Source organism: Erithacus rubecula (genome assembly GCF_903797595.1).
Source record: "Erithacus rubecula genome assembly, chromosome: 5".
Classification (NCBI taxonomy): domain Eukaryota; kingdom Metazoa; phylum Chordata; class Aves; order Passeriformes; family Muscicapidae; genus Erithacus; species Erithacus rubecula.
This window is the reverse complement of record NC_136687.1, coordinates 31,198,547-31,226,389: the sequence shown is the minus strand read 5'-3', so window position 1 is coordinate 31,226,389 and position 27,843 is coordinate 31,198,547. Positions and strand designations below refer to the sequence as shown.

Below are 27,843 nucleotides of genomic sequence, written 5' to 3'. Positions count from 1 at the left end.
CATTGAGGTCAGTGTTTTAGAATGATAGGGTCCTAGAAACCAAGAATACAGGCACTTAACTGGAGGCTCCTATATTTGTGATGCTTGATTAATAATTTGATAAATAGCACAGTGCAAAGAAACTAAGACAATCTATAGAGGAAGGATTTGTTGCAGGGGAGAGTGTGTTCTTCATCTGAATCCATGGAGAACCCAAAACAAGAGACTTAAGATTTCAAGTTGGCATTAGCAAGATCTAGTTACCAGGAAGGAAAGAAAAAAGATTGTCACTTTTCAAAATGAATTGTCTTGGAAAATAAATCAGAGATTAATTAAGAGGACCACAAGTGCTGAAATGAGGCAGAAAATCAGATCAAGATGTGGAGTGTGGGGAACGCAGACTAGGGAGAAAGAGTCAAAATAGAAAGAAAGATCATAGTGGGAAAAACCCTACTGGTATGCAGAGTTCATATGAAGGCAGAATTTGTTCTCAAAAACTGCTGGTCTAGCACACTATTATTTGCCTACACATTTTGAGTGCTCTGTGGGCCATGATTGCAAAACACAGATATTTTTGAGGTACATGTCTGTGATATGAATACACAGTATTAAAAGGAAGTGAGAGAGTTAGGGCTATGAATCTCCTGTTTTTCTGTTCCATATGGCATTCCTGATCTTTACTTGACCAAATAAGTAATGAATAGATCTTACAATAATTTGAATTAATTTAAAAAAATATAGAAAAGCCTTTGGAAAATTTTAATACCTACATTTGCAGAATTTGTAGTGTGCCATTTAGCAGATTGGCTTTTGAGGCACTTGGCCCACGCTAATCTTTGAACCCAACAGAAAAAGAATATTGTTGTTGCAGTTCTATTGCAGCACAGTGAATATATATTGCTAACAAGCTAGATATTTTGATTTTTATGAAGGAGTTCAGAAACTGCTAATAACTTGGTAACAAGACAAATAAATACTATTATAGTGTTGTATAGCTTGTCAAACAAAACGTGCTGTATAATTTTAATTTCCTTAAATAATCAAAATTATGGGACTCTGAGAATGTAGTTGTCCAGCTCATCTACCTGCTCTGCTACTAATTGCAATCTTTAGTAAAACTATACTTCTGTTGATTTTGTGGAACTAGGAAATTTTTTTTCAAGAAAATGTAATAGGCAGTGGTCGAGTTCCTTCTGAGATGTCAAATACCTACTTTATTATAGCTAGAAAGTGACAGTCAATTTAAACCAGAATTTATTGAGAACATTAAGAGCTGGAAGGGCTTTGGCTAATCACTGTAATGTCCTCAACAAATGGTAAATGAAAGCATGAGGAAATTGAGTTAACACAAGTTAAAAGTTCACATACTTACTGAATTATATTAAAAACCCTATAACCTAATTAAATTATCTAAAACTCCTCATTTTAGTCTGTCCTGTTATTCTAGTGAATGCATATCATGATATTTTCTTAGATGTGTAACATTTGACAGCTTTAGCATGAGTCAGATAAAAAGCCAATGAACAAGATCAAAGGATTAATTATTTACTAATCTGCAATATTCTGAATAGTTACACTAAAAATGAAAAACTTTGCATTGATGCTACTTTATATACTTCATATTTTTAACTTAAAAGATCGGTATTGTCTAAACTTGAATATATAGATAGAATGTATCCATTTTTCCTCCATTATGGAATTTTCTGGGGGAAGGGCAAGAGTGGATATGCAGCATGTATTTGTCTATAGGCATGTATTTCAGCTATGCTTACAGCCAAAGCTGTATTTTACCTGGTTTATGTACCATCACAACATTTAACAAAGATCTTCTAAATGCCTGGATTTTACAGTAAACTACTACATTGAAGATCATGTTTTCTGAGATTTTATGTTAACTTACTAGAGAAAAACCTTTCAATCCCTTTTCTTCAGTTTTATGATTGCGGAAGAAAATTATTTCACTAGTATAGCTGGCAAATTTTCTTCAATCCCACCCAGAGATTCAAGGTTTCTTGAAAATAATAGGCAAAGAAACTTTTTTTTTTTTTTTTTTTTTTGAGGTTTCGGCTTATGGCTTAGGAATTTGTACTTGAAAACGACAGGCTTTGAGTGTCTATGAGAAATTTGACTCAGTAGTCAGATAACAGCATGTACATGAAGATCATTCTCAATTCTAGCAGCACAGAGGACTCTTTCAAGAGAAAAAATTTGGATAGTGAACAGCAGATTTTTTCAATTTGTAGAGTTTTTGGCTTTATATATTTGCTGGCTCTGTTTCCCCAAAATGAAGAAAATCATGCAGGATACAGCTCATCCCTTGGCTAACCACAGAGAACAGAACCACCATCTGAATACATTTTCCTTGCAAAACTCAGACACTGCAGAGGAGTCATCTCTGTCACCTAACACACAAGTGTGTAAGGACAGTTACTGAGGATAGCACAAGAAAGAGACAATATTCACCTCTAGGGGAAAAAATAAGAGATAGTGTGACTGTAATAAAATATCAAGGTGGCATTCCAACAGCATTCAAACTGAATGTATCCCATAGGAAGTTTCACATTTTATTTCACCTTGTGAAGCATTCTTATCAGCGAGAAATAGGCTATTACACATCTATTTCTAGCTGCTTGCTAAAAGAGAAAAGCAAATGTACAAATGAGATTGCCCTCCCACCCTTAGAAAAATAATTATTTTATTAAGTGAGAGGAGCTGTCCATGCTTATTCTAAGTGCTTGTCTACCAAAAGAAAGGATATCATTGATGGTTTATTGCTGACACCAAGATGAAAGAAATTTTGTCTGTTTGGATCCCTGATGATTAGTTTAACATTAAGGCTAACGGACAAAGAAATAAAAATATTATCCTTTTTCTGCCCCATGAGTATTTAATAATTTTCCTTTTAAAACAAAAACTTATGCTGTATCAAATGGAATACATAATATATATTTGGAATAAATAATAATGTTTTTTCTGTGTAGCAGAGAACTGCTAGTTTTAAAACTGTTTTTCACTCACACACCATCACCAAATAGACAAATGCATGAAAAGTAAACAACCTACACTATAAAAAGGATTCTTCAGCATTTCTGGGTAACCTGAACTCAGCTTTAGGGAAATCTATGAAAATAAGGATAAGCTTACTTCTAGTAAATGCAGAAAGAGCTTCATTTAAAATTGAGGCATTTATATATATATTCCCCTATGAAACAGATAAAATCCCATCAGTTTTTTTCAGTCAGAAATGAATGAAAAGGGAAAGTCTCTTGGAGACCAGCTCACAAAGCCTGTTACAGTCTGAGATGATCATCAAACCCAGAGCAACTTTTAAGTCTGTAGTGTAATCTAAAACCATGAAGAATTATTCCAGTGAACGATCACTATGGAGTGGCGCTTTTTTTTCCTTCAATATGAATGCAAAGAGTTTTTAACAAATGAGAAGAAGGAAAGAATAATACATTATAGCTCCGAAGTGCTTTCTGAAACTCCAGCATTTGTAATAGGTAATCAAATTGCCTTCCCTTTGGTGGTGAGCTGCCCGCCCCGGGTGATGAATGCCGTGTGCCGTTCAGTGCTGGAATCAATGCCCTGCACCGGTGCAGAGCCCGGATAATGGCAATGCAGCAAAGGAACAGCCTCCAAAACTCAACATTCCTTATCTGGCTCTCAAGTGAAAATAGAAACTGCTCTTAAAACTGCTCACAAAAGTCATATGTAGGTATTTTTAGTGAGATTTACCAAGGTCTTAGTACTTTTTCTTTAGATTGTCCGAGTGTAGGTTGAAAATTCTTTTACTTCACCCACAGTGGCATATGTGCTATACCTCTTTGTGCTTTCACAGTGTTACACAATTGCTTTTGCTGCTGGAAATACCATGTAATACAGAGAAAAGCATATTTTCTAATATATAGCTTATATTAAAGCAATAGGATGTAGTATGTCAGATTTCTTAGAAGTAAATTCTAATAATGGCTTATATAAAAATGAGAGTATTTGTTTCTCTTACCTCTGAATTTAAGTGTTGCAGGATCTATAAGTATCTCTGATTGCTGCATAGGCATTCATCATGCTGAAATGATTTGCCATGCCCAAACAAGCTTAAACAATATGAAATTTTAAAGATACTTCTGTAAACTCATTCTTTAATTTTAGTAAAATAATGAAAATCATATATTACTTTAGTTTGCAAAGCACTGAAATGCAATTCACATGCAGTGTTTATTTTCTACACATATGTGGTAATGTTGTACATGGAATTAAAAGCTGTTTCTTTTTTTTCATATTTAATTTTTGCATTTTTATGTGTTTTGCAACAAGATGCATGAAGCTGTTAAAATTATACCAAACTTTCTGGACTTTATCAACACTTTAGGCCATCTAATATACAAATACTGAATATTGCACATACTCAGCATGAGTTAGATAAGAATATTTGTTGTCAACAGGCAACAGCGAAACATAAAAGCATAAAAATTTGAATATACATATATGTGTGTTCAGATAACAGATGAAATTAAGAAAATTACAGAAAAAAACTAGAGAGAGGTCAAAAAATGTTAGTAGCTAAATAGAAAACTTATCATAATGGGAACAAAGTAAGCATAAATTAGTTTTTTAATAGCTATATTCTAGCCAAGGAAAACTATTCCTCCATTATTTATTTAAATCAAGTTACACCAAACTATGAATGCTATTTATTAATTTTCTAGTTTCCTTTTAGGCACCTTTTTACTCTCCAAAATTAAACATTCAATCTTAATTTTTCCCCAAAATTAAACTTCCTCTTTTAGTTAAAGTCAATCCAGAACCACTTCTATAATACTGAGCACTGCAATGAATTTGATGTGACAATTTCTTTTTTTGCATATTATATTACATATCTCTGCTAATAGAACCCATTTTGCAGGCAAAATGTCAGGTTGCTCTTGGTAGGTTTCCATTCAGATAGCATGTCATTTCCAAAATTACCATTCAGAGTATCTTATCAAATAGGGTTTTTTCTTTATTTTTTACAAGTAATATAGTTTTATATTTTTCTCCTTTTTTTTTTCTCCAGCACTTCTCTCATCCCTAGAGTGCTCGTCCTCCCACTTGCCTATATGCAATTACTAGGATTAAGAGTTTATTCTCTATTGATGCAGAGTTATTCAGGTATATGAGATCCCTGGTTTTTTCTTTTTTTAATTAATAGATATTCAAGGGAAAGTGTTTTGGGTCTGAGGGGGTTTTGGCTATTTTTTTTCCATGAAAGTACGTCTTACATTGAAACACATAATTTATATGATTTACACTGGGAATTAAATGATGAACTACCATTTCTGCTTTGGGAATTTCTGTAAGAACATTCTAGGGGTTTGGCTAGTAAATTCAATTACCTAGCTGTAGTGACAGGAATGCAGAGCACTGCATATGCAAAGATTCCTCTGATTTATAAAAATAAGTGTTCAGTCTGAGATGTTTATCTGCACAGATTTACCTGACGGATCTATATATTTCTGCTGCTTTTAATGGGCCTTCTTGGGGAACTCAGGATTCTGCAGCTCTTAGGTAACTAAAATCTTAGTAAACAAACTGGAAGCTTTTTAAGCATAGGGACTGCATTACTGATATCTAAGCATATTTTCTTTTTGTTCTAAATATACCACTGGTTTTTAAAATAAACCTATTTTTCATGTGGCAAACATCTGCTCTTATGTTGTCACTTTCCAACAATGAAGTTTGAAGAGAGGTTACTGAAATAAGTTCTTTGTTAACATATAATGGCACAGCTGATATCAGTGAGCAGTAACACATTGCAGAGTGTGTTGGAGTCTCAAAATGAATACATGTGCCTGTTCAGCACTGGAGCCCTTTGTCCTGTAAGTTCCGAGTGTGTGCTGTAGCAGTGTGCTGTAGCTGAAGATGATATTAATGGAGAATGGAAGCTGAGAAATAGCAACTCTATTCTTTGCCCAGCCCCCTACAAGCTAAACCCATTAGTATGGACAGATCAGCATTAAGAAACAAGGAGGACAAAACAGCTCTCAATGCAGGGACAGTTCTATGTGACCTTTGCTACAATAACTTGTGCTTGTTCATGGTGATGTCCGAGCTGACCTCTGCAGCACTGTTAAATCTGATGTAACCTTGGAGAAATATCACCAGTGCCTCATGCACAACTTCAAGGTTTTGAGCAGCTGAGCTTTAGGGGAAAGAAATGTTGAGTTTCTCTGTTTCTATATCCTTATGCTGATTACAAAAGGGTTTTATCCAGGGGTCTCAAGTGTAAATCTACAGAAAATTACTTGTCTGAGTCATTAGGGAAAAGGTGATGTTTATTGCTTTGGAATAAAAATTAGTGCATTTGTGCTGTGATATGCATAAAAACAATACTGACTCAGGATCCAAATTCTTTCTGGACACCACCAGCAGAATTAGTTTTAATTGTTAAGGCTCAACGTGTTCCCAATGGGTTTCAGGATCTAAAGAATTATTCACCTCCTGATCCAGTTTATACTTCGAGACACTGAGAAATTCCTGGAGATTGAACACTATACTCTTGATGCATTACAGGTCTGCTGAGAACAGTGTTTTCATGAGTTTTTAGAGATGCAAAACTTTCAGAACACTTTCTTTCATCAGTCTGTGGGGAAAAAACCAAAAGGCATAGGAAGTATTATTGGTTTAATTCCATCCTAAGATTGCACAAATGAAGCTTTAAATGTAGCTTCCACATCTACCATCTTATCAAGCTTCTGTATGATACTCCACGGCCAGACAGAGGGGTTTGAATGTCCCAGAAAAGGGACAGAAGCATTCTTGCATTTTGCTGTGTGTATAGCAGCAGAAATGACCATTGTTACAGTATCTCAATGCTTCAAATCACAAAGGGTTCTTGAAACTCATGGGGCAATTAACGTTGTAGAAGAAAGCTGTAAAGGCAGCAAGTACTAATTTTTAAGTGATGTTTAAATAATCTTTGTGCAAAGGTGCAGTGTAGCAGTCTATAGTGAGCCTAAGAGCAGGGTTGAGTGTGATCCTCTAAGCCAATAGTTCGAGTGCTAATCTCATTTCTTCCCCAAAATGGTTTCATATATAGAGCTACCCTAGCAATTTTAAAACCCTACATTTCTAGTTATACTCCTCTAAGTATGTGCTTTTTGTGTCCAGCCTAAGAGAGCTTGTTTGTGGTTAAAGAGCCTTTGACAACCCTGCATTTTAGACATTCCCAAGTTTTCCAGGAATTGCATTTCCAGTTTCACCCAAGCCCTAGGCTGTAGCTTTTTTCTTCCCACAAAACTGAATTTGCCTTTGATTTTGCCACAACCCCTCCATGTTCCCAGCATTACTATTGACTGACGTGGGGAAATATAGACACAGTCCTATTTCAGACTGAAGTGGAAATTTAAACTATGACCTCTTTGGGGCAGGGAAGAAATCCTGCAGTATTTGTAACAATGAGTCTGTTACTAGGCAGTATAGCTGGGCTCTGAAGAAATTTTCCTGTGTGTATTTTCCCTCTTATGCATTATTAATGCTGCTTTTTAGATCCAATCTAGTTTCCCCTCCTTTTTTTTTTTTTTTTTTTCAATACTTCTGTTTACTTTCCTATCTGGACTCTAGCTAGCTGCTTTGGCTGGCTGATGGAGACTGCTGTTCAGAAACTCATCATCTCAGCAGGATAATTCACTGTTCCTGAAGCACCATCTCTGCTGTAGGAGGAAGGGCAGTGCCCTTCCCTGGCTGAGTCAGCAACAGCTGTGATAAATACTTTTTAAATGTAAATACTTTTTTATATATCTTCAAGTGCTAAAATGGATCTAGATCACAAAAGACAAATTCAGATCTAAAGGAAAGAAGTGAAATGTCATTAACATTGATGAAATGAGACTCAGGTAGATTTGGGTATTCTGTATCCTTTTCATTCCGTTCCAATCTCCTGAAAAAATCTTAGTCACACTGTGGAGGTAAATACATAACTGAAACCATAAATAAACCAAAACAAACCACCTCACTTTCTTAATTTTAAGCCATTTAAAATTAAAACTATGTTTACTTCATGAATACTACCTTAAAAGAGTTTCTCAGTATTTCTCTTTGCATTGTTTCTAGTTTACGCTGCTTTTTATGACCAACAAAAAAATGATCAGGAAATTACTTGATCACATCTAGGCAGGAATGTAACTGAAAAGATCCTTCTGGATGCCTTGAAAAAGATCCTCATTCACAAAATTGCTTGTAATATATGTTTACTCCATATTCTGAGTTATATTAGGTGCTACCTTAGTAAGTCTTAGCCTGAAATAATATAAGTAAATACTGACAGAAAAAAACCAGGAAATCTGAAAACTGTCAAGGAAAAAACATATGTGAATTCTATCTCATCTCATTCATCTGATTGCTATTTCCTTGAGTATACAAACCTAGAACTTCTACTGAACCATATATTTATGGTTAATAAAGTTCTTGTGCTAATGGAATGCAACAGATAAAATGTTAAAACACTGTTATAAGCAAGATAATAGAGATTGGGTATCATGTATGTTAATCAGCTGGAGTACATTCCTTGGCTCTCTTATTTGGAACTGCAGTCTCCCACTGCCTATGTCCAGCCTCTCATCTCTTCTGGAATAAATCTTCTGCCTCACAGGTAATAAACTGCAGCTCTCCCTTTCTTTGGGTGATCCCTATGACTCTGACATCACCCTCCCTCTTGAAGCTGGTTCCTTCGCACTAAGAACTTCAGAAGTATTATTTTACAATTAGGAATGTAATTATATAGAAGTACAATATTAGCTTGTTTATGATATGAGGAAGGCATCAAAAATGTTATTATGCTTCATTTTTTTTTCCTCATCCCTACCCTAATTCCTTATTGTGCAAAACACACATCTTTTCTGTCCATTGTGTTGTGACTATTGGCAATTACTTCAGCCAAGTGTCTGTCAGGCACAGAAAGCTGGTTGTCTTTCGGGCAGCAGCACACCACAGGTTGTTTGAAATAGGATATTTCAATAATGGTACAGCTGTGCCACCAAGCTGAAATATGTCACCTTAGTAACATGCTTAGTTTTCATCAGCCTTAGATCCTTTATTCACTCCTGAACCCAGTTTTAGCAGATTTTTTAATACAATCCACTATGGCACAAGACCAGCTGTTTTACCACCCACTTAAGTGAATCCATATTTCTCCCCATACTTTGAATAACCTGTTTTCTTTTCATACCTAAATTTGCCATGCAGGTACCACAGTGTCCACATTAGAAAAAGATATTATTCTAGAATTATTCTCTTCATTCAACCCATAAGTTCAGTGGCATTTTCTGAAGGATCTTTAAAGATTAATAGAGGTCTTCTTCATTCAGAATGAACTTTCAGTCATTTTTTTCATGGTACACACTTGTATGAAAAATTGCTTCAGTCTTTCCAATACTGCAATGAAAAGAGACTGTGGACAAATTCAAAATTAAATATACATATCTTTAGCTATCACTTTTATAGCTTTTCTTTTTTAAAAAATGTACAAATTCTATACAGGATATATTTTTTAAAATCACAGTTTCATTCAGAGGAAAATTCATAAGAAATTTAAAAATCATCACTGCATCACTAAGAAAGATCAAAACTTTTTTTAAAAGTAAATTTTCAATTTTTAATTCATCTCTATTCTTTAAATCAATAATTTTCCAATCAGTCTTTTTATGTAAGGAATTTGAATATTTTCAGTAAAATTAGATAAAGATTTGTATTTCCACATGGTTAATATTAATACAAGAATATAGCAGGTATATATAATGTAAAAGTAGGATTTCTTTATATAAAACGTCTGCATGAATGAACATGTATCTAGAGTACAGGAATATGGTATTTCTTCATTTGGAAACTTTTATGTATGACTCTGACATTAAAAGAGACTTGGTTGAAAGAAGGAATATAGTGCAATTTTTGGTTTTGTTATGTTACAGAGCAAACTGATGTTAGCCTTTCACAGAACTAAGGAATATGTGGGAGCTCCCAAGTCCAAGTTCTCTTGTTTTGCAGTGGGAATTAGATGTTAGTGTATGTAAATCACCAGAGTTTGACTCTCCATTTTCAATATTCTGAAAGAAAGGGTAAGAACTACAGAAGTAATTATTAAGAAAAACTGTACTGATGATTTTATGTGGTAGGGAAACTACAGTGCTGTTTTCTGACCTCAATCAAGGGTGATATTTCTACTTGACAAGAACTGGCTTTTTATAAGTAGAGATTTAAAACTTTCTATGCAAAAAGGTTCTGTTCAGATAGGCATTGTGTGAGAAAGGGGCTTGTATTTCACACTCTGAATGCTGTTTGCTGCTCCTGAGAGATAACATGGCCTCTGAAATTTGAATGTCTAGCATCTAACCTATAGATATACTAATAGCACCCTTTATACAAGAAGAAAGAATTTTAAATATATGACTGCATGGTTATAACAAAAAAGTATTCATATCAGAAAGGCAAATTTGGCAGAGTCAAATATTAGCAGGAGACAAAGATGAAAACAAGAAGAGGCTTTTAGTGCCTATGCTGTGTATGATTTGATTTATGTCATTATTTGCATTTGTTACATGGAATAATGACTGGGGTTTTAGCCTTCTTTTTTATTTAAAAACTACTTTTATTCATAATGTGCTTAGAGGATGTTGACCACTCTAATAGAATTAATCTGAGATGTGCATTGAATTATTTTTCTAATCTGCAATCTTAAAAATATAAGGTATATGAATAATGATTTTATTTAAATAAGATTGTTTATTTTTATGTAATTGTACCTTAATTTTAATAGTTAATAAGTACTTCAAATGACATCAATTGTGAAATATTCCTATAAACAAAAAGTAAATGTGCTTTTACATTGATAAAGCTGATGGCAATCCAATTTACCCATAAAATTCACCGAAAAAACCCTAATTTTTCCAGGGATCTGTAACAGAATCTTCAAATCCTGAACTTGTACTACACCTCCATTCCCTTAAAAAAAAGTAAAGAAATGGGAAACATGGCAAAGGAGAGAGGGAAAAACTTATCTATTTCTCCCAGGATTAGTTTAGGATTGTTACCACTCTGTAATTTAGGAACTGGTAAACAAATTAAAAGGTACAGATTCCCTGAAAATAAAAGAGGTTTCACTTTGTAATTTTTTTATTCAGGCTCAGTTTTTTGTTTTGCCTGGTTCCAAATGAAATAGAAAGGATTGATTTCTCTATTTTACAGTGGGCAATCCAATAAAAGAAAGGAATTCAAAATAATCATTCAAACATTCTATATTCTTAAGTGGCAAAACTCAGGCCATGTTTTCATTAAAACCTATGTATTTTTATTTTATGTATATTTCCTTCTTGGTTTTCTTTTCATGCTTTTTTTTGCACTGTAGAGTGACCAATGTGAAACTGAGAATATACCCTGAGTGACTGATCCAAACCCAGGCAGTTCTTAAAAAGCAAGCACATTTCAGTTCCTCCTTTAGGAGCTGCTGGCTCTCCTGGGTGAATCACTTAAACACTAATGTTTCCAGAATTTACAAATATTGCTAATCTAAGCTCTACTGTTTGACTGACATTCAACTAGCATGCACAAGTCATTCTTAGATGAGCCTTTAAAAGTAACCACTCTGGGAGGACATGGGGTTTGTGCAACAGAGCAGCACTGGACATGGTTTCAGTGCACTCTGTGCTTCCAGGTGCTGCCTGGCTGAGCTGGACACCAGCTCTGTACCTTGATTGGCTCCTCTGTGAAATAAAGATAGTAATGTTCTGGCTGATAAGCCTGTTTTTAAAATCCTGTTTTCCCAAACTATTCTAAAATGGACTTTGCTATATTCACACTTGATAATAGTACTGGTAATAATCATAAGGAAGAGAATGTTATGATGTGAAGATGCTTATTTTGATTTTATTTGTCTGGTATGATAAAGGATATTCACAGTGTATAGAATTTCAGTGACTGGTTTTACTGAATCTCTATTTATTATGATCTTTAAAAAATAAGTAATGGGAAGAAATCTTTGTATGTATTTGAATCTATGTATTAAAAAAGAGGCACAACTTGTTGTTCAGTTCAGGTGAGGACTTCATTGTAAATGGCAATCAGCATCACTTAGCCCAAGGTGTGCATCTCAAAACTTGAAAGAATTTTTCTCGGACACCATGTCTTTTTCATGTGTGCTAAGCACAGCTGCAAAATCTTCAGTCTTGTCTCTTGGAGAAACAGGGTTAAATTTGTGGGGTTGGCTGAAATTTTTTTCTCTTGCCACTACAATGGTAGGTAAGCAATGAGAACAGAAAGCACTTGACATTCCTAGCAACTGATCAAATTTGGTTAGGATGAAATGTATTCTACTGTATTTTCTGTTTAGATGTGAATATAATTTTTATGGAATTATTTTTTAACCAGAAAAATTAAAATTTCCACTGGAAATACCATCTGAGCTTTAATCATAATAGCATAAATGCAAGATGGTAAAAGATAAACCAAAGGAGTTTGCAAATTCCTGTGACATCTATGCTATGCACAGGACAGAGGGATAAATGGATAGACAGACAGATAGATAGGTAGGTGCATATCAGACATTATAAACTGTAATTGCCATAGAGCAAAGGAATGTGTGATATGAAATTAGGTGTATGTGTTAATGAAGTAGGGAAATCATATACATTTAAGAGTTGTTCATCTTTCATTCACATGGATGTGTAAATACACAGAATAATAATAATACCTGACAAAGAGCTAGGAGGAGGGTTAACATCCAGTATGAAGTAGAGTGTTTAATGGATGAACTTGAAAGCAGATAACAATATAGCATCCCATGTATACTTTCATAATTGCACATTCCCCCAGAGATAATGGATATCATTATCAGCGGCGCCTGTCCTAAGAAACTTGGCAAGGTTATGATTGTTTGTTACAGCTTTGGTTATATTAACATACACATTAATATTTATAAATATTTGATGTCATGTTAATTTTTCATATAAGATGATTTATGTAATGCTGCTGTGCCCTGTTAGAGGGCATTTGCAGTGTGCTTCATAAGGGAAGAGAATTGATGCATGTTCTTTAAGAGGACTGGCCTGTGTATTACAGTGCTCACAGTGCATTATTCTGGAGAACAGTGATTTAAGGATAAATTATCTGAATTGCAGATACACTCCATTAACATTTTAAATAAAACATAAAGAAAAGACCACTATAGGAAATAAAACAGTAATATCATCATGGGGTTTGGGAGAGAAGTGGGGGGTGTATTCTCCTAAATACTGAGACTCCTTGGTGTGACCTATATTCCAAGACCTTTTTTTCATATCGGGAGAAATTAATATGTTCATTACATAGTTGTAGATATTTGGGTGGAAATTCTGCATCAACTTTGCAAATAATTGTTGAAGAAATGATAATAATAATAATAGATCATATAGATGTAGGTGTAGATATAGAGATCTCCATCTTTTGATAACAGAGATAGTTTGCTATAAATCCAACTGCTAGAAACCATAAAATTTAGGTACATCTAAAGCAGCAAGTGTGGCTTCAGAAGTGAAAGATATCTAAGTAATTATGCTGTTCAACTGGACTATTCTTCACTAATAACTAGAAGCACAATCTCAAATGATTGAATCTGTGAATTAGTGGATATACAAACAAGTATGATGAAGGGATAGTGTATCACAAAATGTAGGGGGGGTTCTGCTGACAAGTGTAGCTTCATTTGGCAAATGTAGTTTAGTTTGGCTTGTTCAGAATATTTCACACTTACAGAAAAAGGCTTACAGGATATTTATATAAACAATTGAATGTACATAACAGGAAACCTCACTGCACGACATTACATGCTAAGCCTTTGGTAAATGGACAAAATCCCTTTTTGTGCATTCCCATGGATTTGCTAGTTTAGTGCAGTAGTATCACATAAATGTATTTGTTCATATATGTATTCTTCTGCAGAGAGACACATGGTCGATCAATTTATTTTTTTTTTATACTTGGATTACGAAACAAAAAGAATAAGCAAAGGGTTAAAAAGCAAAAAACTCACAAGAGTTATTTATATTATTTTTGTTAATTTGTTAACCATGTCACCAGTCAATTGCAACTTCTAGAACTGCTTTATACTGATGTGATATTTTTAAGGTTGTAGATTATAAAAAACCTAACTCCCAAAATATACATGGAATATTAATGAACTCTAATTGCAGAAGTATAAGGTGATAAGGAACTATGACTATATTTGATTGGATAATTCTATCACAATGGCAGTCATCACTTCTCTTAAAGTATTTTGATTTTGTCTTTTGGGTAGTAGTGTGTGCAGTTACAATGTGGTTGGTAAGGAGCAGTGACTCACGATTTGGCTCTGCCTCTCAGATTTTTGGTGCTATGTCAGGTCAGTTATTTAGGATGACTGTCTCTAACTTCACATCCTATTTTACATATGTCTACTCATTACTAATATGCTTTAATCTAGTTGGGAGAACAACTTCTCTAGCTTTTACAGAGGCAGCAATCACAGAAAGCAGCTCATCCCTTCTAAAATGGCAATCAGGGCTTGAACATAGTGCCCCTTTCTTTCTAGTCCTTGAGTGGAAGTTAAGAATGAAAAATTCCAGCTTCACTATGAAGTTATTTTTGTGATAATAAAAATGAACTCTTGGAGGTCAGGATACACAGCGAATCCCTTAGCTCTGCATTCATAGGGTACCAATCCATTCTTTTCAGGTACAATGATCCCACAAAAGCACCATCTTTTTTCCTGCTGCTTCTCAGGGGTTTCATGATTCAGGAATTAGTTTCTCAGTATCTATCACCAGGATACTTTCAAATCAAGGTACAAACAACTGGGAAAATATAAACAAAGTAGTATTTCAGAACTGAGAAATTACAAAACTGGATCTTTCAAAAAGTGGACATAATCAATAAATAATTTATTTCTGAGATACGACCTACAGTTTTTCTTACTAAATTTTTTACCTTATAATTTCTGCTATCAATCTTTATTATTACATCTATAAAGAAGTTTTTTAACAAGATGGTGCTGGTGTATTTGCATGTCAGCATTTAATGGTTGGGAGTCTGTTCCAGGTTAGTTAGTTTGGAATCCGCAATAATGTTTTGTATCTTGTAGTCCGCACGTGATCAGAGTAACAGCAGTATACAGGACAATTTGACCAGGGGGAAAGAAAATAAAATGAAGATTTTATCTCAGTATGGATATTTCAAAAACCATTAATAGCTTCAGATTAAATTGTTAAAATATATTATCTGAGGAACTTCTCTGGGAGGAATTTTACAAGTAGTGTCAAAAGAAATTCTTGTTATCAGTCTCAACAACAGAGAGCCAATTTTTTCCACATCACTCCAACTTCACATCCCATATCCATGCTTTGCTATAAATTTCTGGAATCTCTGTAACCTGCACCATAATTTCCCAAACATCCATGCTGGCAACTGCAAAGTCTTTTGGTTTTTGAAGTCAGATGATAGGGTTTCACTTTAAATCATAGATACAAATGAACAGTATCTCTTGATTTTGGGGACATCTGTTTTTAAAGTATTGCCTTCTGCTTGTCCTATGAAATATGAGCATGTCTTCAAAACCACAACTATACTATTGCATTGACTTTTGCCTTGGAGAATAATACCTTGATGACTATGTAATTAGATTTGGTCAACAAAATCTATAATCTTTTAAAATAAAGTAAAATAAAAACCTGGCAGCACTTTGACCCAGAACCGAATTAGACAATGTAGTGGTGAGTGTTGTGTAAGACCCTATGCTGAGAGTACTGGATTTAGGCTACTATTTCTTAGGCTTACTATTTCTTTTCAATTTTCAATACCAAATGAGAATTTCATCAGTTAACTACTGTGGAAGGGGAGGGTGAGAAGAAATTATAGAGAATCTCTGGGCTGGAACATGATTAAGTAGTCATACAATACAATAACTGAAAAGACAGTGGACATTAATTGGTCTTCTCTGGGGGAAATGCCAGTGTGGGCAGAGGATGCTGACAGTGAGAAGAAGCTGCACATTTGTACAAAACATAAGCACATATTGCCTAATGAAAATCTTAGAATAAATTAAATCATGTTTAATGTTGGTAGTATTATTCGAAGATGATTTCACACAAAAAGAAAGTGTAAGGAAAAATTAACAAAAATATTGCCATTGGGTTTTTTTAACCACTAAAAACTCTTGTTCTTAATCCAGTATTTTATTGATCAGATCCTAATATTTGCTACCAAGAATGTGCGAGGGCAACACTTTATTAATTTTCATTACCCAGGTTGTAAGAAATTCAAACAATAAACAAAAGAAGACATATATAATGACAAGTACCTTGAATAATTAGAGGAGGGAAATGGCAAGTAGATCTTGAGTTCTGTTAGTACCAAAGCATGGCATTTGCAATATATGTTTGCATGGCCTCTAGCTTTTTAAGCTTCTAAGTGCTGACAGCCTGCCTGATGGGTGATTGTAGCTGTGTGCTGGCAGTAAGAGCAGCCAAGGAGGCACACTCCATATTTCAGCTATGAGCATGGAAGCAAGCATCCCATGTTCTGTGTAGTGAGAAGTACAGCAGTATAATTCCAGTTAGCAGCTAATTTCAGATTTTAAAATTTCACACGTGTCAAGAGAAGTGATTTAGTAAGATTTTCTTGTGTGTAGCATTTTTCTTTTTTTTTCTTTTCCCCCTGTTGTAATACTGGAAAGTAAGTATTATCTAAGAAACCTAAAAACAGATGTAGCAGAGTGCACTGGAGAAAAGACTGTAATAAAACTAGTGTTGAGAAGTTATTATCAAAGTCATTGTTCTATAAGGGAGAAGTTCAGCAACTGATGATACAGTTAGAATGGAGATACTTTTCAGTGAAGAGAGGTCTGAAACCTGTACTTAATTTCCAAAATGAAAGCTGCATTAAAGTCCTACATTATCCATTATATTACACTATAGCAGACTAAATGATGGTCAGAGTAATGAAAGGAAGACAAGTATACAAAATAGCAATACTGTTTTTAAGCAATGGGTGATTTTAAAAATTCATTTAAATAAAATATTCTAGTGAATAGAAACGCTGCAAGTGCTCAGTACTCAGTACAAATCACAGTAAAATACAAATAAAAGTAAAATATTTAACATTTCATTATAAAGTGGTAATATATACTGTAAAAATACACAAACATGGGTTATTAATGCATTGATGGAAAGGCATGCAGCTGTAACTGACATTTCCATACAATGGCAACAAAGAAAGGTGACTAATTCCTTCCTATAAACTTAGGAAAAATGTTTTGAAGTAGGAAAAATAGTTAATGGAGCCATGTCAAAGTAAATTTTAAAACTGTTTTTTCCACAGCATAACTTTTGGATAGGTTTTTATTAAGTATTTTTTAAAGCTGCTGCTAGTACAAGTGAAGTAACAGGTAACTGTTACAAAGTAAGATTACTAAAGCCAAGCTACTTTATTCTAAACTAAGTATTTGAAATTCTCAGCTAACTTGTATTAGTTTTCTCTTAAGCTGAACTGATTCATTCATTTATTTACTTATTCTAGATTCATTTTTTTCCTGCTTAGGAAAGGTTTAGTTTGGATTTTTTGTCTTTTGGGGGGGGTTTGTAACAAATATTAAATACTAAGATTCATGTTTGTTATCCTGATATCTATTTGTTTTATTATAAGCTATACCACATATAATGTGAAAATTCAGACTTAAGTGGGGGGAGGCCAAATTGAAGCAGCATTCAATACAGTGTGAAAATCAGTCAGCATGTTGGTTATAACAAGGAATATTTCCTCTAATTTCATCAATGACTATGCTCAGACTCACAAGTCAGCACAGCCAATCAAAGCAAACCTCATAATAAAACTTCCACTTCTCTTCCTTGACAAGCACAAGAAACACATCTGGCCAAACAAAACTAGGAAGGAGGACCAGGAGAATAAAAAACACTAGCAGAGAGAAGGATATAGCATTTTGAGCACTAGCACTGTGAACATTGTGGTTTCAGGATACATTGTTTTCAGGATTGTAAGCACTGCTGATACTTTTCCTCTTGATCATTCTGGTCTTCCTCTAGACATTTTCACAATGATACAGAATGTCTATTATTCTATTTTTTATTTTCCACCACTTGTGGAAACATAGATAGGAGTATTGTATCTGAATATACAATATATTCTACTGAAAGTTTGTCAAAATAGTGAGAGATTATACCCAAAATATCCAAAAGAGTAACTTATTTTATCCTTTGGTGAGCTAAAAGATGTTACAAAACATCTTTTAGAAAAAGTATAAGATACACCAAACTAAACAGTCACAAGTTTATCAGCTCAGTATTAATTGTTTGGCACAGCTGAATGGTAAAATTGCTTAAAAAAGTTTAAAACAAACTGGTTTTGAATAACTTGTTTCCAAAAATTGACTGTCTGAAATATTTATTTTCCTTTATTTTCTTTTGAGAATTACATTTAAAAATTAAACCTATTTTCTGCTAGGCCACATCTTCCTATTTTGCAACATTCAGAGTTAGTGCAGAAGAGAAAGATTTTAAGCCATTTCTGTATAGTTAAGTGAAAGCTAAAATGGGCCAAGAAAATCTTCCACTCATTTTCTGGTTATTTTGAATTAAATGGGTTAGAATGATACCACAAGGGCATCTATTCAAAGAGCTAAGGTTAAGTTGAATTACTTCACTGATGCTGGTACACTGTAGAAACTTCTTATAATGCAAACCTAACTGGCTGACAACCAGCAGCAGTGAAGAGGTACAGTGGAGCTAAGGACTGGATAATGTCCCCTGCTGGGAAGGAAATGTCTGCTTTGGAAATGAGGTTTCTGAAGATACTGTCTGAACTAAGTATTTATTATTTTAAAATTGAAAAAAATTCATCCCAGCCATTCTGTCTAGTTTCTGAAAGGACACTTGATGATGAGCAATGGAATTTAAAATAAAGAGAGATTTCTTTTTCAACAGTAGTCTGTCTGCTGGTCCCAGCACAGTCATATTTTAGTGTGCTGATGCCCACACATCTCCTGTGGTCAATTAAAGTGTAAAACTGAAGAGAAAGTATTACAAGTATGAGAGAGCATTAAGATGAATTTGAAGTGGACAAATAGGTGAAAAAAGACCAGAGCTTAAGCAAGGTGAATTTGTGTCTGACATGTGTGAACTGGAGGGAATGTATTTGGGGAGGCCTGGTGAATGTCCTCAGGGAAGCTGACTGAGTGATCACTGATTTAGTCTGATGACCAAACAGAAAAATAAAGAGAGAAGAGGCCTGTTTCAAGTAGAACTGAAACAGAATAATGGAAAGATTTAAAGTTATCAGACAAAGAGAGTGTGAATCAGTTTGCTAATGTAAAAGCAAGCTGGGCTTCTTTTTCCCCAAGTCAGAAATAAAAAATCTTCCTTCAATTTGATTGTTTAACTTTGGTTATCATTTTGCTTTCAGATTTATTTGGGTTTTTTTTTCCCTCAGAATGGAGTTCCAAATTGAAATTTGATATTTATTTTATTGTAATGTATTCCAAAGCTAAGCGTTTAAAAGAAATTGACAGCTGAAACTGAATAGAAAGAGAATAGAGGTGTTTCTGTTTGTTAGTCTACCATCATATAAATTTCTTAGTTGATAAAAATTTGTTGACCAAAGGCTAAAATTGCTTAGTACTTACTGTGAGAGCTAATGTTTATCCATCAAATGAGTTTTTCATTTTTATGTTTTTTTTCTCATAAGTTATAAGAGTAAAATAAGTTACTATTAAAATTTACAAAACTATATTCTCCAAGTAAGAAACAGCAAACTGATCCTGTGAAATATCATTTCTGTGGTGTGTTACATTATTTAATTAAACAAGTGCCTCAAGCACAGAGTGGCCCTGCTATAGAAATGAACCACCAGTTTGTACCAAAAGGGTTTTCCTCAGAATCTTTTCTCCTTCAGTTGAAAAGTATCACTGCACATTTGAGATGGATTGCAAGGCAAAAGGTGATTTCCTGGTTAGGGAACAGAAATTGTTTCCTGAAGAACTGAGTAATCAGTTTGCATCTGGTGAACATTTTTATGTGCTTAGGGGTGAGCAGCTCAAGCCCAGTGTTCACAGTTGGCTCTAGCTGGCTAGGGATTTTCTAGAAACATTACCAATGCCTCCCAGTCCTACTTGTGTGTTTCAAACTAGGCACACAAAATTTCTATGCTATTCAAACAATTCTAGAGTTTGAATTCTGGCTCCCAGTAGGTTTCTTTTCCATGTAAAATACTAGAACATCATGTCTACAGTAGCACAGAACTGCCTGTGAGAGAACTAATGATGTTTCCATGGAATTATAGAATACCCTGAGTTGGAAGGAACCCACAAGGATCATCAAAGCCCAACTCCTTTTCATTCAGACATGTAGTAAGGAAGATTTGGCAAAATCTATTGATTGTAGGGGATAAAACTAGATAGGGATTAGCTACCTTTTAGACTGGCCTCTACAAAATCTAAGTATTTGATCATTAGAATATCCTGTATCTAGAAGCAGCATACAAAATTGCAGTCACATGGGCAGCCTTGACAATTATTGTCATTGGTTTATTATTGATGGATATAGAAATCTCATTGCTCTTTGCATATCACATCTTATTTAGAGTGTATCAAGTATATGTGTTAAAATAGCTTGGAATTTACATGAGTATTAGCACATCCCAGACGCACTTCCTGAAGCCAAAGTAGTCCTTACACATATAGAAAATAGAAAAATGAGGAATATTATCAGCAGAGACACGGAACCTATTATCAAATTACCAAAGGAAGTGGTGTGTGAATTTGATTATTGGCAGTGTTGTTACTTATTTGTATTGCCATGGCTTCAGCGAGCACTCAGGCTGTGAGAGCTCTCAGACATGCTGCATTAGATGTAGCATAAATGGAAAGACTTTTCCTGCTTCCAGGGAACTTTACTATCTAAGCATTAAACAAAAGCAACAAGACAGTGCAGCTAATGGCAGCACAGCAGCACAAGGAGTACTGGTCAGCAGAATCACAAATACTGTCCAAGCTTTTTGAACATGCCCTGGGAAAGAAAATCTCTAAGAAAAATTTCTCCCTAGTATGAGAGGAATGGGGGGGTGGGGGGAAAGCAGAGAAATGCATTTCAGATTTTAGGAGTTGGCAACAGCTACTGGTATCATATGCCAGGTTGACATGGGTGTTGAGCTCTTGACAAGAAGAAAGCGGTGACTGGCAGGATGGAAAAGGGCAATTGGAGGATCCTTAAAATGTAGATGAGTAGCTTAAGTTTGGTACTAGTGAAGAGGCTGCCAGAGGAAGAAAGTGCTATTGCCACAGTACCCAAAATGGCCAAAGTGACAGGCTGTACAAATACAGACTTTGCAGCAGTACTCGAGGAAGTCATAAGCCACATAAAAGCTGAATCAATAGGTGTTTTATCTACTTTTTTTTTTTTTTAGTTTTCATGATATAATTCTTTCTGACAGACACAACAAGTTTATTATTCTGAAATTATTTTGAGAACTATTTATTTTATAATGGAAAAATATAAATGCAGAGCTCTAGTGTTACCAGCACATGAACTATAGATTTCTTCTGCTGTTTCTTTATCATTTCCCATTTCTTTATGACTGATGTAAGAACAGAAAAGCTGTATTTTATAATGTGCATATGCAAAGGGTTTCACACGAACTGAATATTTAAGAAATAGGAACTATAGCTGTGTGATTTAGAAAGCTTCCAAAAAGATTTATGTTGTAAAATGAAGTTATTTAAAACTATTTCCTTTTCCATTTTGCCTGTTGCGAGTCCTGTTCAGAGAATGGTGGTGCAGCTTTTCTCTGAGCAGGCAAATGTTAGAATTGGCATTAGTGCTGACGTGGGATTTAGGTTTTCTAAGAGTCAACCTTTTTGTCTGAATTCAGGGACTTCCTGTGATATCCTCAACCCATCTTAGGTGTTCAGTGGTCTGATGACAATTATGGCTTTTAAAAGATCCTTCCATTTCATCTTCTATTGGAAGTTTTGATGAATGCACTATTGAGGATGTGATCTTAGTCCAGTATAAATCAGGAGAAGTAATGTAGAAACAGACCTGCTCTGTGCAATTACATTGTCATGAAATCAGCAGCACAAATATTGCACTGCTATGGTAGGGATGAGAGCTGAAAATATGAAGCTAGGAGAAAGTAAAAGTGTGTTTTCTTTAGTCATCCTCCATTCTACTACATTTTTCTGTACTTAAATTGTGGAAAAAAGAAAGAACTCATACATCCAGAAGTTGTGGGTGTTTCAACATCACCTCAACTAATATAGTTTGTGTTCCACAGACAACTGAAAGAAAACACAAACACAAGGTTGAAAGCACATAATGGGAGGGACTACAGAAGTCCAAATTTGTAACAATCTCAAAACTGTATTGACTGTTGATGGTTCTTTAATGCTGAGGGAAAATATGGAAAAAGTACAGAGACCCACTCAAACTATGAGGTTTGTGCATATGGAAGTCATGTTCTGAATCTGAGATGAATATCATAGAATCCAAGTTTACATCACTCTAAGTGGGTGAAGTCAATTTGGTTCTGAACTGCTATTTGAGGTCAGAATTATATTGTAGACAATTTGTGTGTGTGTGTGTGTGTGTGATTATCACTGAAGACATTTGGAGTTTCCATATTTCATTTCTAATGTTTTAAGAACTCTATATTCAATTCTATTGATTTCAGTTTTTAAAAGAAACAAGCAAAACAAAACTGTATTTTTAATATGTTGTGAACTTTTCTTAAGCCATAAAAATAGACACATTAAAATAAAAAAAATTTGGAAATCCAGAATGAGGATAATTTCTACATCCTGATAAATTTAGTATAGTATAAATTTAGATAGTAAAAATTTTAAAAATTAGTTCTGATCTAGTTGGTACAAGGGCATCAATATTAGCATCTGTGCTAAAGGTTTTGATTGCTGTCTGTATTTATAAATGCTTTTCCTTAGTGTTCCTAAATGGAAAACTCTCTTGAGAGGATTGGCTTTCTGCATTATATTTCTTGTAACTTTTTAAAAGGTAAGGCTGATAGGCTGTGATGCAGCTTACATCTTGCTTTCTGACTAGCACTCCTCCTTTTCCTAGGTTCCTTCACCATCAAATTGCCCTGCTTTTCATGAACAGAAACAAGAGTTCCATAGCTGCTGCCAGCCTGTGGGGCACAACAGGTGATTATACCAACATATGTAGCATAATGCCATACCAATACAGGAAATCAGCATTTTCAGCACCTGCTCTTTTCTTCCCCACAGGAATCTTGGTTTGAATACCTAGGGGTACACACCATTTCAACCACAACAAATAATTTTAAAAAAAATCTTTCAATAAGAAGTTACATTCCATTGCCATGGAAACACATAATGAAACCTACAAACATGGTTCAAATGCTGATGAACACAGATCCAAACCCAAGTGTACTTGCATACATCAGTCCTTAATAATAATACATTTACATTGCCATAAGTGAGAGATTCTGAGAATATGAGAAGTGGTTATGTAAAGAAAGAAAACCAGAATTATTTTCTCTGATTAGCTCATACAGTTGGAAAAAGGACACAAGCTTTCAGTTACAGAGTTCCTGCATCAGAATCCTCCATAGGTTATGATAGGAAAGTGTTTCCTTTAAAAAGTAAGGTAACACTTGACAAGGAAAGTGAATATATATGTTTATATTTTTTATGTTTATATATGTTTATATTTTTGATTTTATAAAGAAGAGCTGAAAAAGCATCCAAAGCTTTTGTGAAATCAAGGGGAAGAAAGGGTTCTATCTTGAAACCAAAAAGACCCAGAAAGTTGTGAACTGAACTGGTATTTTTTTATACTATAAAGTTCCATAGGGTCTGTGTGTACACAGAGAGGTTGTAGCCCCATGATAAATGTGTGATGTGCCTGTGTAAGGCTCAATAATCCAGCTCTTCTGAAGCAACTCTTGTGATTCCAAACCTCTGAGCCACTTCAAAGAACTCCTGTTTTAAAAAGTATCAAAGACATGGTGGGGGGAAAAAAAATTATCCTCTGAATAGAGGACAGTACCTGAGCAGTGGTCCCAAAGAAAAGTAACTGTCGTTGTATGGAGTGGGCAATATTTAGGCCACAACAAGTACTCAGTTTAGCATTTGCAGTCCCATGACATTCCAAGGCCTTTGTACTGTTAGAAAAAGAAAGGGAGAATTCCCTCTGCCAGATAAAAACTAGTGCTTATTTCTGGTGCTGAATGTAAACACTGCTGTTCAAGAAACAAGAAAACCTCTTCCCAACAACCTAGAAAGCACAAGACTCCAACACAAAAGTATCTTTACTCTTTCGAACAATTATTAGAAAACAAAAACAAAATTTAAAATGAACACATTATATTTTGGTTTGAGGGGTATTGCATTGTGAAAGAGATATGCATGAGCCCTTAACAAGCAGACAAATACCAAGAACAGTTTAACAAGCAGAGTACATGTAATAGTCCAAATACAATAGATGTGGTAACAGCACTCACTTGGAGCCTCCGTCATGACTTAAATGTTTTGTGTATATCAATAAAACCAATGAGCCATAGTATCGTGTGCTTTCCTTTCTGGAAGAGAAGGCACCAGCATGAGTTTTTAATATATGTACATGCTTTTTATAAACAACACATACATTAGTGGAGATATTTCAGGATCTTGTGGTGCAGCCTTTCTGAGCTAAGGCAAAATTATTAGACTTGGAATTTCCCTTTGTAGGAAAGTCCTGTAAACACCTTCAGCTACTATTTATTTGTAGGCTGCTACAATTATGCCATATATGATTTGATTATTAGGGTTAGCAGGACCATGGCTAATGGAATCAGTATCATGGCTACAGCAAGCTTTGTGAATTCTCCCTGCCAGTTTTCTGCATAACTACACTTGTGTCACTCACAGGGCACAGGGGTACTCCAACAATTAATCGTAAACCAGAGGGAAACTTTTAATGGACCTCTTCTTGAGATCTCATGTTAAAAAAAGAAAAGTTCCCATGAGTGAAGTATAAGTTAGCTTTTCCAGGGGGAAAAAAAGGAATGAATTACATTTCTCTTCTTGTCCTTTAAATGAATAGCATAGTTTGGGTGAAATTATCAGGCAATTGCATGCCTTTTATGCAGATAATGCTATTTGATGAAAGCGGTGTTTTGATCTGCTGAGGATAATACAGATCCAGGGTTGGATTCATTGGTAAGAGTAAAGCTGTCTTCTGTGATAACTTCATCTCAGCATGAGGTCAGACGGGGAAAACTGGGATGGGGGATTAAAAAATGACACAGTCGGAGCAGTATTCAGTTCCCTGCTGTGCTCCTGGCTGCACACTATAGCTTATGTTTCTGATCTGTTATGGTATTGTCTGCTTTTCTCTCCCAGAGCAGAAAGAGATTGCTTAAAACTTTTCTTTTTTCAGCTAGAGGGATTAGTTCAGTGCAGCTTTTTTAATTAAAGAAACTGTATCTTTTTCAATGTAATTTAAGTCTGTACAAGAAGGCCATCAGCATTCATAACTTAGCACTATTACCTGTAACAAAGCCTAGCCATTCATTTTACATTCAGAAGAAGAAATCACTATTAAGATTTTTGAGGGTTAAAATATGATGATTGGCCCTACGATTGAAAGAATCACAGTTAACCATTGTCTCCTAAGAGTTTTCTGTGAAAGAACCTCAGTTTTCCTCTTAGTTTATCTGGGCTTTCTTAATTAAATCTCTGTGACATCACAGTGGTGGTTTAGAAATATTCTGATGTGTGCAAATAGATCTGAGCATATTTTTTTCAGCAAAAATAAAAATGCAACAATCCTCCCAAATATTAAAATTGCATCTACAGAAAATTACTCTGTAACATCAGCCACGTCTGTATCAGAAAAATATTTCCATTCAACAGATTTTCTAAATATGTAACTAGTACCTTCATTAATAAGTAATAGTATGCAAATAACTGGCACATGTTCATGATATCTAAAATGGTTGGTTTGTATGTGTGGCTGTAGATGTGTGTTTATGCATACATGAGCATGTATGTATGTCTGTATTCATATAGACACATATAGCTTTGTATATCAAAAGATATACACACAGTTACATATATATTTTTCAGCTCAGAGAGTTGAATTTACAGCACAATTTAAACAAGGTTAATAGCTTAAACCTTCAAATGTTTCAAATAAGGCCCATATGGTGATCACTTTACAAAGCATACAGGGACTGTGCTTAGGTTGCAACATACACATTTCCAACTAAATTCCATGCCAGATCAATTAGAAACAGTTCTCCTGAGCAGTCAGGAACAAACACAGATTGTTACCACTCCACTGCCTGAACTCTTGTCTTCCAGGAATGAAAGCAGTCATCTTGAATACAACATATTTTACTACTAACAGCCTAAGATTTTTTTTTTTTTTTAACTAGAAGTATTTTAATGAAATCTCTGTTTCGGCACATCAGAGCAATTAACATCCAAATTATCACAATAAAATAGGAGATTGCTATTAGAGCTTTTGGTTAAAGAGGTATTTTTCCTAGACTGCATTTGTTAGTGATGTCTTCTGCTAGAAGGAGTACATGGCACAGGAAAATAAGAAAATGAAGGAACCAGATAACAGAAAAGCATTTTTGGCGTCTCTTTTTTCCTCATGCAATGTGGTTTTCTTTAAATCATCTTTTCTGTACATTTCCTAAATCTGAACCATTTTCTGGTGGAATTTCTTCTTATTTTTTAAAATGTCTTTTAGCTGTAAAACTAGAAAGGAAAACAAAAAAGTTAATTATGACTATGACGCTTAGGTAAAACAAGGCCTCCTTCTTCTTGTAAATACCATAAACTCTGAATGTGACTTAATTACATAAACTTCTGTATGTACATATAAGATCTGTATATTGACTTCTGCATTGCTATAAATATTCTGCATTCCTCCTGTAAAAGGAAAATATGGATAGCTACACCCAGCTATAGCTGCTGGGAAAGTGGTGTACCAGCAAACACAAATCTTACATTTCTCATGGCCTTGTGTACTAACTCACACAATGATGGCAGTAACAGTGCTTTGAGATGGCTTGTACTTATGAATACAAGGTGATTAAAATGATTATGTGCTTCGGTTTAAGGCCATAAGTTTAGCTCAGGCAGTAGTTCCTAATGCGGTGTTAACACAATATGAAAGGCATTTTTGTATTCCAAATCGTATGCAAACTCCTTCAGGTTCTTTCCTGAGGACCCAATGAAGAGGGTCAGCAGTTTTGTGCAGCAGAAGTGCATCATTTTCACCAGAGGTCAGCTTCCCATATAGCTTTGTTTTATGCAGTGGAACACAAACTAATGTAGTGGAAAAGCATGACCCCCATTTAAAGGTTGATTTGTATGATAATCAGTACATTTAGTGGCTTCAAAATGAACGTGTGTAAGGCCCTATCTTGCTTTAATTAAGGTAATTAAGACATATTTTCCTCCGCAGACGGCTATTTAATTTTATGGCTTTGTCAGTGATCAGATTAGAATATTTGTTTTACAATTTTACCGCAACTCGATACTCGGGGAAGAAGTGGCTCTCGCTCTGCTGCTGGCGGTGAGACGGGCGAGCCAGCGCAGCCCTTCCCGCGGGCACAGCGAGCCCAGCACAGCAGCTCCGGGTCCGCACCGCTCCTCTCGCCGCTCCGCGCACCGGGGCGGCACCGGTGGCCCCTTCTTCCCAAACTTTGCCCGTTCCCACAGAGCAGCGGCGCGCTTCCCGCCGGGGCTTAGGGCAGAGCGTGGTCAGGGCGGCTCGTCGCCTTTGTGACCCGCTCGGAGGGGCTGAGCGGGCTCAGCCGTCCCGCCCGGGCAGCCGCGCAGGG

At 35.1% G+C, this 27,843-nt stretch overlaps 1 protein-coding gene across 2 annotated transcripts in view; it reads left to right on the top strand.

Moving 5' to 3' along the window:
* TENM3 (teneurin transmembrane protein 3) overlaps window positions 1-27,843 on the top strand; it is a 960,849-nt gene that overhangs the window by 522,582 nt on the left and 410,424 nt on the right. For both annotated transcript variants that reach the window (XM_079305926.1, XM_079305927.1), the window contains exon 6: window positions 23,100-23,182. The gene's annotated coding sequence lies outside the window, so the exon portion shown is untranslated. The remainder of the gene's footprint in view (window positions 1-23,099; window positions 23,183-27,843) is intronic.